This window comes from Aphis gossypii, chromosome 1 (genome assembly GCF_020184175.1).
Source record: "Aphis gossypii isolate Hap1 chromosome 1, ASM2018417v2, whole genome shotgun sequence".
Lineage (NCBI taxonomy): Eukaryota > Metazoa > Arthropoda > Insecta > Hemiptera > Aphididae > Aphis > Aphis gossypii.
Window position 1 is genome coordinate 58,042,242 of NC_065530.1, and position 13,235 is coordinate 58,055,476.

Here is a 13,235-nt window from a genome sequence, read left to right on the forward strand (position 1 = left end):
GTGTAAGCGATACAATAATAATATTACAATGATAAAGACATCGCCGGCCGGCGCACAATAATAATAATAATAATCCACCGCCGCCACAGACAGGCGCTCAATAAACAACACGCAAACGGATAACGATCTTTTGCGCGGTGTTTGTGCATTTCTATATTATATTATTATTATTATTATATCGGCTCTCTCGGTCAGCCTCTCTCTCTCTCTCTCTGTCTTCTTTCTGTACCAAACAGCGTCGTAAAATATTCAACCCGGTCCAAGCACAATGATGCTGTGTATTATTACTATTATCGTGTGCACGCACCGCACAACGAACGCAAATTTTGCGCTGTCGTCATAATACGGCGACGGCATACGTATTATATTATTGCCGTGAAGGTATTATACTCGTACGTATATAGCAAGTACACACGAGTACAGCAGTTGAAAAAAAAATAACGCGAATTCTCCCGGTTCATTAAAAACAATAAAAATACCGCCTAATTGGAATCGATTCAGCGCGCGCGCGCTGTTCGCAGCACACGGCGTGTAGGTACGCGTCATTTTCTTTGACTGTGTTTCTTCTTTTTTTTTTTTCTTTTAATCGTCCTCTGTCGCGGCGTTTTATTATAAATTGTATTGTATAAGACGTATATAAACAGCAGCGCAGCATACGTCGCAGCCCGCGTGCATTAAATACGAGATTAAAACGTATATATATACCTATATAACAACAATCGCTCGAGCTTTTGAACCTCGCCGGGACCAAATCGGTTTAACGCTTTTGTGCGTTATTTATATAATATTATATTATTATATACGTACGTATACGATGTCGACGACGACGACGACAACGACGATATAATTATAATAATGATAATAATAATAATATATGAATATAATATGGATGAGGACCGTGCAAACAAAGACGTACAATCGGCTTATCTGTACTTTAAATTATACCGTTGTGTCGTTAGCGCCGGGAGTTTTGGAATATGCTTAATTATAATATTTAATGCATTATTATTATTATTATTATCATCATTATCATATTTATACGGCGGACCCTGTCGACGAATGTGTGTGATGGCGGAGCGACTGTGGGAGGGTTGGTTTGAATGCTATAATAATAATATACAATATCGTCTAATCCGGGTATAGGTCGCAGTACCTATATAGTTTCCGTTGACGGCGACAACAGGTGACCCGGTCAAAAAGGTCCTGAGAAACGCGGTTCGCCGCAGTGACTCTTCCGTGGCTTGTTCAAAAAGCAACGGCTGTTCGATTGTTTTTCAGCGATACGCACTTAAAAATATTAATAATAATAATACAATTTATACCTAATGCTACACGCGCACCTTCGTTATGCTGAAATCGCAAGCATATTTTCGCAAATGAGATTTTCTTTGGATTTTTTATAAAAATAATATTTTTTTTCTAATACGTCTGTTCCAGACGATAATAGATTTGTATTTAAATAGTGTATGTACTCTTATATTATATATGATGCTGCACAACTCTTTTTCGATTGGTATTTGCAGGTAAAACTAAAAACTAGGTATAGTGTAGTATAAAAACGAGTAATATAAAAAAATCAAAAACCACTGACATATAATAATATATCATGCAATGTGTTTAATTTGTATAAATATTTAAAAAATAAAATTTAATTAAATAGAATTTTTTTTGATTATTCATATTATATTTAGTAATATAATGTAGATATCAAACTTAGTTAGTAATATTTAAGTTCTCTGGTGGCTATAGGTCTCTATAGTAGTATAGTCATAATTATTAAACATTATATTTCTTATTCTATACTTTTATACCCTAAAGTAATGAATTCACAAACGATTTAATCTTCATATTCTTTTTAAGTAATACTATATTATGTAGATATAATTTTTATATTAATATGTAGTATGTAAATCAGTAATTACTGTTAATTTAAAACGCCAATACAAAATATTTTGAATAAATAAACGAGAATTACAAATTGTAACATTTTACTTATATGTATGGATTAGATACGAGCATATTGAGTTGAAGCTGAAGCTAATTTAAATAAATAATTTTTTTTTAATTTTTGAATATAAAATGTAAATATTTCTGAGTATTCTATACGGGTTAGATTATATAAAATTTAAAAAATTAACTATTGATTTTATTATGTGAAATTGTTTGACATTTTGACACGGTTTATTAAATTATTAATATTAATGTTTTAGATTTGGTAAAACCTGTTTATTAAAACAACAACATTTATTATTATTATTATGCATAATAGAAATAATAAAAATAATATTAAAAAAAAAAAATGAATACATAAAATTTCCATAATTAATTAACGTGGACAAATCGTTGTCAACGGGTTAGCATTCGTTATTTTTCATTTCACATTAATCTCTTGATATATCAACATAAAATCAATTTAAACCTTGTTTTTACATAAGAATTTATTAGATTTTGTCTTGTGTCTAAAAATGAAATAAATTATTTAATCAATTATGTTTATTCATAAACTATAATGCATGTTAGTATAATACACTTGAATATTATTCGAAAATAAATATTTTCCATTTCCAATTGGATATGGAATATTTAGAATATTTGTATGTGGACATGCAATTATTTTAAAATTAATTAAAAAAATAAGTATTTTTAATATGTTTTACAATATTTAAATTTGTAGGTTTACAACACTTTTTCTTAACCTAATATTATAATATTTATAAGGTAATAGCGATATTGTAAAACTTTGAATAATAATTATATTTAATTTCACACAGTAGGTATCCAATAATTTAATTCACAGTTTTAGTTTCTGAAATGTTAAATGTTAATTATACGTTTTTTTTTTAATTCGTTGACCTATATATTTACAGTTTTAAAAATATCTAAATGGTATATCTGTATCTTAATATGTCCTAATAGTATACCTTGATATCTATATATATATATTATATTATAATTTAATTAGAACTTGTTTGTATGTATACATACAAACTATTTAAAATATTTTTCGTATCTAATTTTAAACTATATACTTGAAATATTTCGATGTTTTTATATAGGACTATACTATACTGTTTTAATTAGTAGTAGGTTATTTTAATCAGTAAATATAATTTTTTATACATAGACATTTTGTTAATTAAAACAATTAAAATAAATTTTAATAAGTTGCTCTTGAAAATTTATATTATTTTTACATTAGTGTAATATTTAGAAACAAATTATTTAACAGTTATGTATTATGTTATATTTAATAAGTATATTCTAAAAGTGAAATTATTGATTAAAAATATTACAACACCAGAATAATATATTGATAAACCAAATAACCAAATAAAGGTAATGTTTTTAAACTATAAGAGTCGACCAGTTGCAAAGTATATTTTGTTTATTTTCTAATATTTTTTTTTATTTCAGCTAAAAAGTACATTGTATTGAACAAAAGAAAAAAGTAAACGCAATATAATAATGTTTGTAAAAATTTTAAGTTCTACAATAATTTATTTTGTTATTAAATAAACTAACAACTCAAAATTGGTCTCCTTTCACAACGAGAGAATACAGTAATGTAAATAGATACCTATAATTATATCCTCTTAAACCATATTATTGAATTTGTCGAATCAAAATCTATTATCTAATAAAATTATTGAATATATTTGTAAATTAAAATAGTAAAGTTTAGTGTATAATCAAATACGGACTAGTTGTTTAATTTGTTTTTTGAGATATAACATGTTATAATATGATTTGAAGACGTTGTTTTGTAGTACAAAGTTTTTGAAATGCAGTGTTATTTGTTAACAATACATGGTGTGATTCAAAAACTGTTAGCTATAAACGGGATTCTGTAGTATAGTATATGATTAAAAATATATTGTTGTATTGTTTACATTTTAGTGTTTTTTTAATATTAAAATTAAATGTCTAAATGCTTATACTTATAATTTTTATAGAAATTATTATGTTGGTATTTGTGACTTCAAAAAGAGTATTTATTTATGAATAATTCCGATTTCTTACCATACGTTTTTCTTCAAAAGTTTCCTTTAAAAATATTGCTGGTTATAATATTTGACTTCTATGTTTATATATTAGTACATATTTCAAAAATATCTATATTTTTAATGTCAAATTGCAAAATTGGCTACTAAACAAATTGGCGGGACCCGTTTCCCTTTCCCTTTTAGGCTATTCTGTAATACAATCATTTTCGACCTGTACACTATTTTGATCACCAATATAAAATATTATCCATTTTAGATTCATAAATTGTCCGTTTACTATAAAAGATTATCATCTTTCTAAAATATAAAATGCCATATGGCTTACCATAAGAGGACTGAAGAATTTCCCGTTGTCTATTGATATTGTCATTTAGATATTCGTAATTTGAAATATCGTGGCTGTGAAGGTACTCTATATAACATTATTATAACATTATAACACTTTTATTATTATTATTTATAAAATTTATGATATAGTTTTACATTTATGAACAAAATATTACCGACATTGGTTATTACAGAATGGCCAAAAAGTTACACTGTGCCAAAAAAGAAAATGTTCATTTAGCCCGAAAACGGTTCCACTCAAACAAATTTGTTATATGGTAATATTATAAAAATTCGAATTGTATAATATAATATAAAGTTAATTAAATAATTGTTAGTTAATCAATTGTCGAGTTACACGACGAAGCAGAATGAGAAAAAAGCACGACGAAGACATGTGTTATTAGTAATTAATTCATTTCAGCAGGTACAAAATTCCCACATATAAAAACATAACATAATAACGATGTAAACAAAAACTGTATGTATACATTATGAAGGATCAAATGTCAACGGATATAACCGAGGGAAAAATGTAGGTAATTGAATGTAAAATTTGCCAACGTCTTATTATAGGCATTCATACATTTTTGGTCTCACGGCCATAAATATGTAAAATCACATTTAACGAGATATATAGGGTAAAATACATCTAGCATGTACTAAATTTTCTTTATTCATGAATTTATTCAAATTCTGATTTTTAAATATACCTAAAGACTATAATATATTTAAATTTTTAAGTTTCTTGTACTAAACTTTTAACGACATATAGTTTAATTTTCAAATGAAAATCCTTATTTTTACTGAAAAAACTCATTTAAAATAATTTTGCGACTATATAAAATAGATGATATTATGTAGTATTGGATTAAGTATTTATTAAGTTTGAACCATTTTTATAAAATATAAAATGTTGGTACATTAAAATTAGTTGCAAAAATTTTCAAATAACTATATAGCCTGCATAGTTTTTAAACCTATTTTATCATGAATCTATTATTAATAGTATATAAAGTTTAGTAGCTCAAAAACTACTAGTTCGAATTTTTATTTCAATATCTACGTCAAATTGTTCATAAATAATATTATTTATGAAGTAATTTATAGTATAAAAAGAAAGATTTTCATTTGAAAAGCAGAGTTTTGTATAATCACAGAAAACTTCTTTAGTGGTACAAAATATCAAGAATTAAAAAATATGGTCTTTATAAGTAGGTATATTTAAAAATTGTAAATATCAGGTTTTGAATAACTAGACTGAAGGGGGTGATCATTATTTTTAAATCACCCTGTATATTATATTTTATATTTTTATATTATATAAATTATTAACCTTAACGGACTGGTTTTCGGTAGGAACGATTTTAATTAAAGTAATTAATATTAACTAATTTTTTCCTCACTTTGGCGTATTCTTAAAAACCGTCGATCGTTGGACATTTAAAACGTGTTTCAACAACTCGCGGCAGGTGTGGTCCGATTTATTGAATGAAATCGATCATATGCTGCTATAAATTATTATAGTCTAAGGCACGTCCATTTTATTATAATTATTACAACGCATAATTATCATCGCTCGAAGAGAAAAACGTTTGGTTGACATCGAGTATTTGATTTATATAAGACGTTTACGATGCAGTGGTGATTTTTTTACGGCATTTAATAATATAATCATCATATTATACTAAAAAAATATGAACGAATATTTTGGATGGATAAAAAAATAGCACGTTATGTGTTTCCTAATATTCTGCTTTCATCATATTAATAAAATACAAAGATCGTTAGAAACTCGATTTAAAAAAATGGATAGTCTATAATAGTGTTAAGTTTATTTTTTTTAAACACAGTGTACGTGTAATGCGTATCGCACTTTTTTTACTAACAATGATAATAATTATGATTTTTATAAAATAGGGATGATTTATATAATATTGTGCTCATAAAAGTAGTGTTATTCTTTAGAAACTAATTAATTTTAGTAGGTACAATTTTCCCACATTTAATAATATAATATGGCAGGTAATGATAAATGGACAACGATGTAAACAAATTGTACGTATGCATTAAAGTTATAAAGGATGAAACGTTAACGGATTATATGACCGAAGAACAAATTTAGATGATCGAGTGTAAAATTCATCAGAAATTCCGCATATATTTTTGGTCTTACTGTCATAATAGGTACTTTTTGAAATCACACTGAACGAAATATTCACATTAATGCATTATTAAGCGAGAGTCCTGGCCTTTGCCCCGGAAACATTCAAAAGGCGTAACATCATGGTAAGAATAATTGTATAATTATTGTAGACAATGTGTTATTTCGTTTACGAACAGCTGATCGTACATGCAGTGTGAATGTTCTATAACGTGATCAATTATAGAATTTGAATAAATTAATATCGTATAGTAAAAACGCGTATAATATATTATTATTACGATCGAGATTACGGGCAATTTAGTGTGACTAATAATAATAATAACAATATAATATCTACTGTTGCTCACCATTACATGTTAATATATTCGGTGGCCGATCGCTGCCCCGTCGCCGCGGTGTAGGCTGTACTTACGAGATATGAACACGTTTTTTTATTTTGTTTTTCTGAAAAAAAAAATTCGTTTTCCACTGAACTTTATTATAATATCATTCTATAATCTATATACACATCCTCTCCAGTCGACGGCCGTCGTAAATAATAAACGTTCAATGTTCATGTCCCTCGCCTGCATTGTGTAACGCGATAGGTATATATGTATATATATACTATAATATGTTATATTATTATTATTATATTATGTGTATTATGTATACATATACATAAGTCGAGTATCATCGGGTCGTTGCACGGCGTCGCCGTCCGACTCGAACAACTCGTGATGTCATTATTACTACCCATACATATATATATATCTATGCATATTATACACGCGTGTGTATATATTATTATATTGTTATAATATTATATTATTGTTATCTGTCCTCGGCGCGCCGGCGCAGCGTCTCTGCGGCCACGACAGAATATGCGTGTTCGACGTTAAACAATGCGCCGTTTTGTCAAATTGCTATACGACGCATTACGATATTATTATACATATACCGTGTAAACAAAACGAACAAACGAAAACCCGTTTTTGCGATCCCAATAAGACGGCTATATACCTATACCGTGGGACTGATATATAATATTATAATATGTGCTCCGCAAGAGCCGAGACGGCGGCGGCGCATTTGAATTTGTCGAACCCGATTTCGGTGTTACTGCGTATACAACACGCGTTATAATAATAATAATAATAATGCATACCTACGTACCAGCCTCGACGGTTTATTGGTGGTAAATCAATTTTTGTAAAAAAAAAAAAAAAACCAAAAAGAATATGCCATTTTTTTCAAATGGTTTATCCCTCCGCTCAAACTCGATTCTGAAAAAATAAAACACGTTGGCGGGACAACGACACGACATTTCAAATTTAAAAAAACCAACCATAAGTGTATAAAAGATCATTTTTTTATCGTTTATTCGCTAAAAAGCGAAAAATCGACTACTCTCGATGTTATTGTTTTATTTTAATTTTATAATGACCGCGTATATTTATATACCACACGAAGGTTTGCTTAGACTTGTAATAATGTATATGATAAGATTTATTTTTCCGAACACTCGAGCAATTCGTAGGTAATTAAAATCTCAACGAGCAAATTTTTTTAGATTAGAAACGAATGGATGAATTTGATTTTTTTTTTCGATCACAAATCCAAAAACCCACGAGGGATTCGTCCGGGTGTGAGCGCGTACAACACGACAACCGATACGTTTGTGTACCGCGACTACGTATAATAATAACGACGACGACGACCAATATAATGATAAATCGTATTTATATGATATAGCATTATGTTTATGTATATTATAATATTTTATTATGTACACGAGCTGCGGCGGCGATGTTTCGATTGAGATGTCGTCGAGGGGCGAAATGAATGAGCGTCGAGGTACTAAAGGTACGACCACGATGGTCGCCGTATGCAAATAATATTCGTAATCGCGACTGTGTACATATTATTATAAGCTGGTCGCGGGTAAGCATCGGTGAACATATCGGGAGAGAAAATAATAACGCGAAAATATAAAAATTCTAAACACATTTCCAACAGACGACGACGGTCTCTGCCATTGCGGCACTGCAAACCGGTCTCTCCCCGGAGCCAGCCTTAGGTACCTACATATTTTTATAACATAAAATGGTATATATAATGTAATAATTCCGTATGAAGCTGTATATAACGAGTAGTATACGTTATTATTATTATTATTTACTCTTGTCCGTAATCTTTCCGCAGTCGTAAAATATAATAATAATATGATAATGTCTCTTTCCGCGCCACTCGCCGTCTCAGCGGGCCGTGCTGCGCGGGCGCCCCGTCGCGCACACGGCTCCGGTCTGTCGTCGTCGTCGTCGCTCGTCTCATTTGTCATCGGCACCACTTGCTAGCGGCCGCAATAATAATAATTATTATTTTTTAATAATAATATCATACTTAAAACGACAATAATGTATTTTATTATTTATTTTATTTTTATTTTTTTGCCGTGTTCACTCCGCGATGCTAATATACCTATATTACGGCCGCGCATAATATACGCGTGTTGTGCGCGACGGCGGGCGCGGCAAAATAAATAATAATATAAACGACATTATCGTATACATATACGCAGCGCTGTGTCTCAGATGGTATATCGCAGTACATAGTACCGTGTACACGTGTAGTGCGCATACGAAGCATAAATAGGGATTATTACTATTATTCGCGTATATATACAATGCGTGCAGATAACTATATCATATGTATAAGTATCGACGCGCTTCGACCTAACCTTCGCAGCGCAGTTTATCGCGATTTTTAGCCCTGTAAACCGCTCGTACTTATATATCATATATGGTATAATGTCTATGTCTACACACTGCTCAGAGTATCCTTTGCTCGTGCCGACACAATTTCTGTACAATAAAAACATCATAATAATATATAATATATTATACGTCGAGTTGATTGTGTTTCCGAAATAGGTATCAATAAACGTGTGATTTAGATCTCACGCCACACAAACGATTTTTATTCCGAACACGATAATATAGGTATAGGTATACGTGTCTCGGGCCCTGAACCGTGTACCTACTTACATTTGAACTGGCCACTCCCATCATGGTCCAATTATAACATATAATATATATTATATTCTACTTTGAAAAGAATCTCGTTCGGAGCGAACCATTTGAATGTCAATTATTCTCGTTACTGTTTATGAAAACCCATTGGATTAACCTACCCCTGGTAATTATCCACTTTATTTTATCCTTAGTACGCCGTGTTTTCAGAAAAATTACTTTCATTACCTACATTTAAAAATGTAAAATATCAGTGTTTAAATAATTGCGTCATTGAAGTAAAAACAAAAGGTGAACATTCTTGGGAAATTTTATTTTGTAAATAAATTTGTCTTGATCTATAGGACATTTAATTTCACGCTTAAGTATAAACTTTTATTCTTATCATTTTATGATTTATTAAAATTAGTTATTATTATAATATGGTTATTGTTATTTTATATTTATCTATGTAGTACATATTATATAAGAAAGAAATATATACTGTAAAGAACAAAAATTATAACATAATTAATTATACTTTCAGCTATTTCTGCTACACTCTGCGTGAACGAAACTAAAATATACAATCGTGCTTACAGCATAAAATAATATAATTGTGTTACTCTATTGTATGTGTATGTGTGTTAAACGATAATTAGGTATAGTTAAATGGTTTGTTTTTAACAATGTTTCGTCGTTTCTCATTTCGCCATCAGCACTGTGCACTCTGTGCAGTGCATTATTATTACGACGTTCGCTAAACCACGTTAGTCACACCCGCGATACGCACACTCACCGGACGAGCTTGATGATTGCTCATTAGTCTGTGATCTAGATATTTAGTATCGGATAAATCGTGATAAACCATCGGTCGATAATCCACTTTGTCTTTAACATAATATAACGCGTATTATTATAATGGAATCTCTTCGCGAGATCGCGTGGTTGTTTACTGTTCACGATCTGATAGAGATTATTATTAGTACATATAAGGTATAGGCACTGGCGTGTAATTTATGTAATGGAAATTAGTTTTTTTTTTAATTTCGATAGAATGTGTAGATAAATATTACATTAAACCGTATAAACTTTACGTCTGCGAGACATATTAGGTATTATACATTATGAAAGTATTAAACTGCAATGAACGGGTTTTGGTAGGTACGATTTTAACGATTTCTAATTAAAATAATTAATGTTGACTAATTTTTTTCCCCACTTATAGACTTGAGAGTATCTAAATAGCACCGACCGTTGGACATTCGATCGTATTCCCACAACTCGCGGCTGGTGTGGTCCGATTTATTGATTGAAATTGATTTCGTGCTGCTATATTTTATAGTATACCATTTTACCACATATCTGTTTTATTAATATAATTATAAATATTAAAACGTATAATATAACTACTACCGACCGAAGAGAAAAACATTTTGTTGACATTGCGTGTTTAATTTATTAGATGTTTACGATTGTTTGGGACTAAAAAATATAAATGAATATTTTGCCGGAGAAAAAAATACTACAGGTGTTTCTTAATATTCTTCTGCCATCCTAATAAAATACAAAGATCGTTATAAAATTAAATTATAAAAACGAATAGACCATAATATCGGATGGTTTGTTTTTTTTCGACGGTCGCTTAATAGTATTCAAATGATAATATATATATTATTATGATGTTAACTAAACGCAAATGGGATTACACAGTAGGGTATGTGTAATACGTATTTAACATGCCTCATAAATATATATAAACGATGCGAGAAAAAAACAACGTAGAATTTTAAACACTTCAATTTTCAATACATTATTGTTTCAATAATTCGATCGGTTTGGCGATATAATTCACTACGATGTCGACGATGTCGTTAATGTATTGAAAACAGTCGATGGTATAAACAAAAAATTTACGATAGTGGTTTAAATTAAACGTATCTATTTAAATTAAAAGAATCATTGTTTTCTTTTGACTATTTTTTTTTTAAAAAGTAAGAAAATAATCAATCCTTAAATAACAATATATATATTATGTACTAGATATTATCATATTATTATTCTTATCTTACCCTTAGGCAAAAGAATTTTATTTTCGTAATAATTGTTTGATTAATAAATCAGTTAAAAAGGTTAAATTACTCGTATTTTTATACAACTCATTCATATTTAAATTTAAAATTTCATGATCAAGATATTATTTGTGTTCTTTTTCACCGTGGTTGTAAAGTTATGTTTGTTTTTCCCAAATTTAGAACACTTGACAGTTTACTGAAGTACAATATGTGCTGAATGGCACCAGCCCACAGTTTGTGTACAACTCCTACGCGGAGAAGAACGTCGTACCTACACGAGTTGTATTTATCACTACTCAAAACAACTATATTAATTATGCTTTAGAGGTGTAATATGTTATAGCTTTATAAGAAAAATAATTTCGTAATATAACATTGTACCTATGTATAACTAGTATGCGACAAATATTATAGTATGCTTAATACAATATATTTTGATTAACTATGTTTCATATAGACTTAAAACCAGTTTCGTTTAATCATTACTGTTATTACAAAAAACTTAAAATAGTGAAATGAAAATATGGATCTGGTAAAAAAAAATTTGTACACGTCGTATTGTACATGCGTGAATAAGATTAAATATTGATATTAAAAACAAGGATATATTTTATAATTTTGTTTTAAAAAAAAAGTATGAATATATTTTATATGGTTATTGAGAATGATTCGTCTATCAAAATGTAAAATTAATACACATAAAATAATTTTATGATAATAGTTATAAAAAGAGTAAAACGGCATTGTTATTAAAATAAATGTAAGTTAAGCTTTATTAGAGTAAAATCGGGACGTTTTTAGATTTTTGTTTTTATACTGGAGACCATCCAATTATATCAATTGTATTTGCTCACATATACATTGGGTGATCATTTGTATGTTCCAATTGTTTTGTTGGCATATAGTAAAATATTAAAATACAAATTGTGTAAGAAGCGTGCAAAAATAAAATGTACCTACGCTATTGAGAATAATTGTTGACTAATGTGTAGAAACTAAATCTGTGGAAAGGTACACGATTATATTTTAATTTATATTTTATAATTTGTAATTTTTTATTTAATAAAATAGTTGATGCGAGTTAAATGTATGCATCCACACACAGATTATTGGTATTACGTTTTAAAGTGCACGATAAAATATAATATAAAGTAGCTACTAGCTCCCTGTAACGATGAATTATATATTGTATAATACCTACATCGTCCTACTACCTACTGTAACTGTAATATATATATATATTATACACCTAAATTATGTTTACGTGGGTTTTTTTTTACTCAGATAAATGTACTGATTACCTACTTGATGAAATTAACGTACGATATATTATAATAATATGTATAGGATCGAGTTCGTTAGTAATTATAATAATATAAAATATATGTATGTATTGTACACACGATATACATGCTGATTCTCGTGACCATCGAGTAAATATCCAAGGAAAAATACAAACAATTTAATTGACTCGTATGATATTATTATGTTGATACTTGAGAACGTAAAACGTTAAAAAATTGATAAGAGAATCACCGTGTATATATATATACTAATACACACACACAGAATTTTGTTTTTTTTTTTTCAATCGGTCTTCCCAGTAATATTAATAATATTATCGCAGGCTCTTGGGCTGTACACAGAGCACCCCGTTCAATTAGCACGGCAC

The 13,235-nt window shown here is 29.0% G+C and overlaps 1 long non-coding RNA gene across 1 annotated transcript in view; it reads left to right on the top strand.

Annotated features, from left to right (window-relative positions):
* The window catches only part of LOC126548884 (uncharacterized), a 53,514-nt gene that overhangs the window by 31,469 nt on the left and 8,810 nt on the right, over window positions 1-13,235 (top strand). The gene's annotated exons all lie outside the window — the stretch shown is intronic.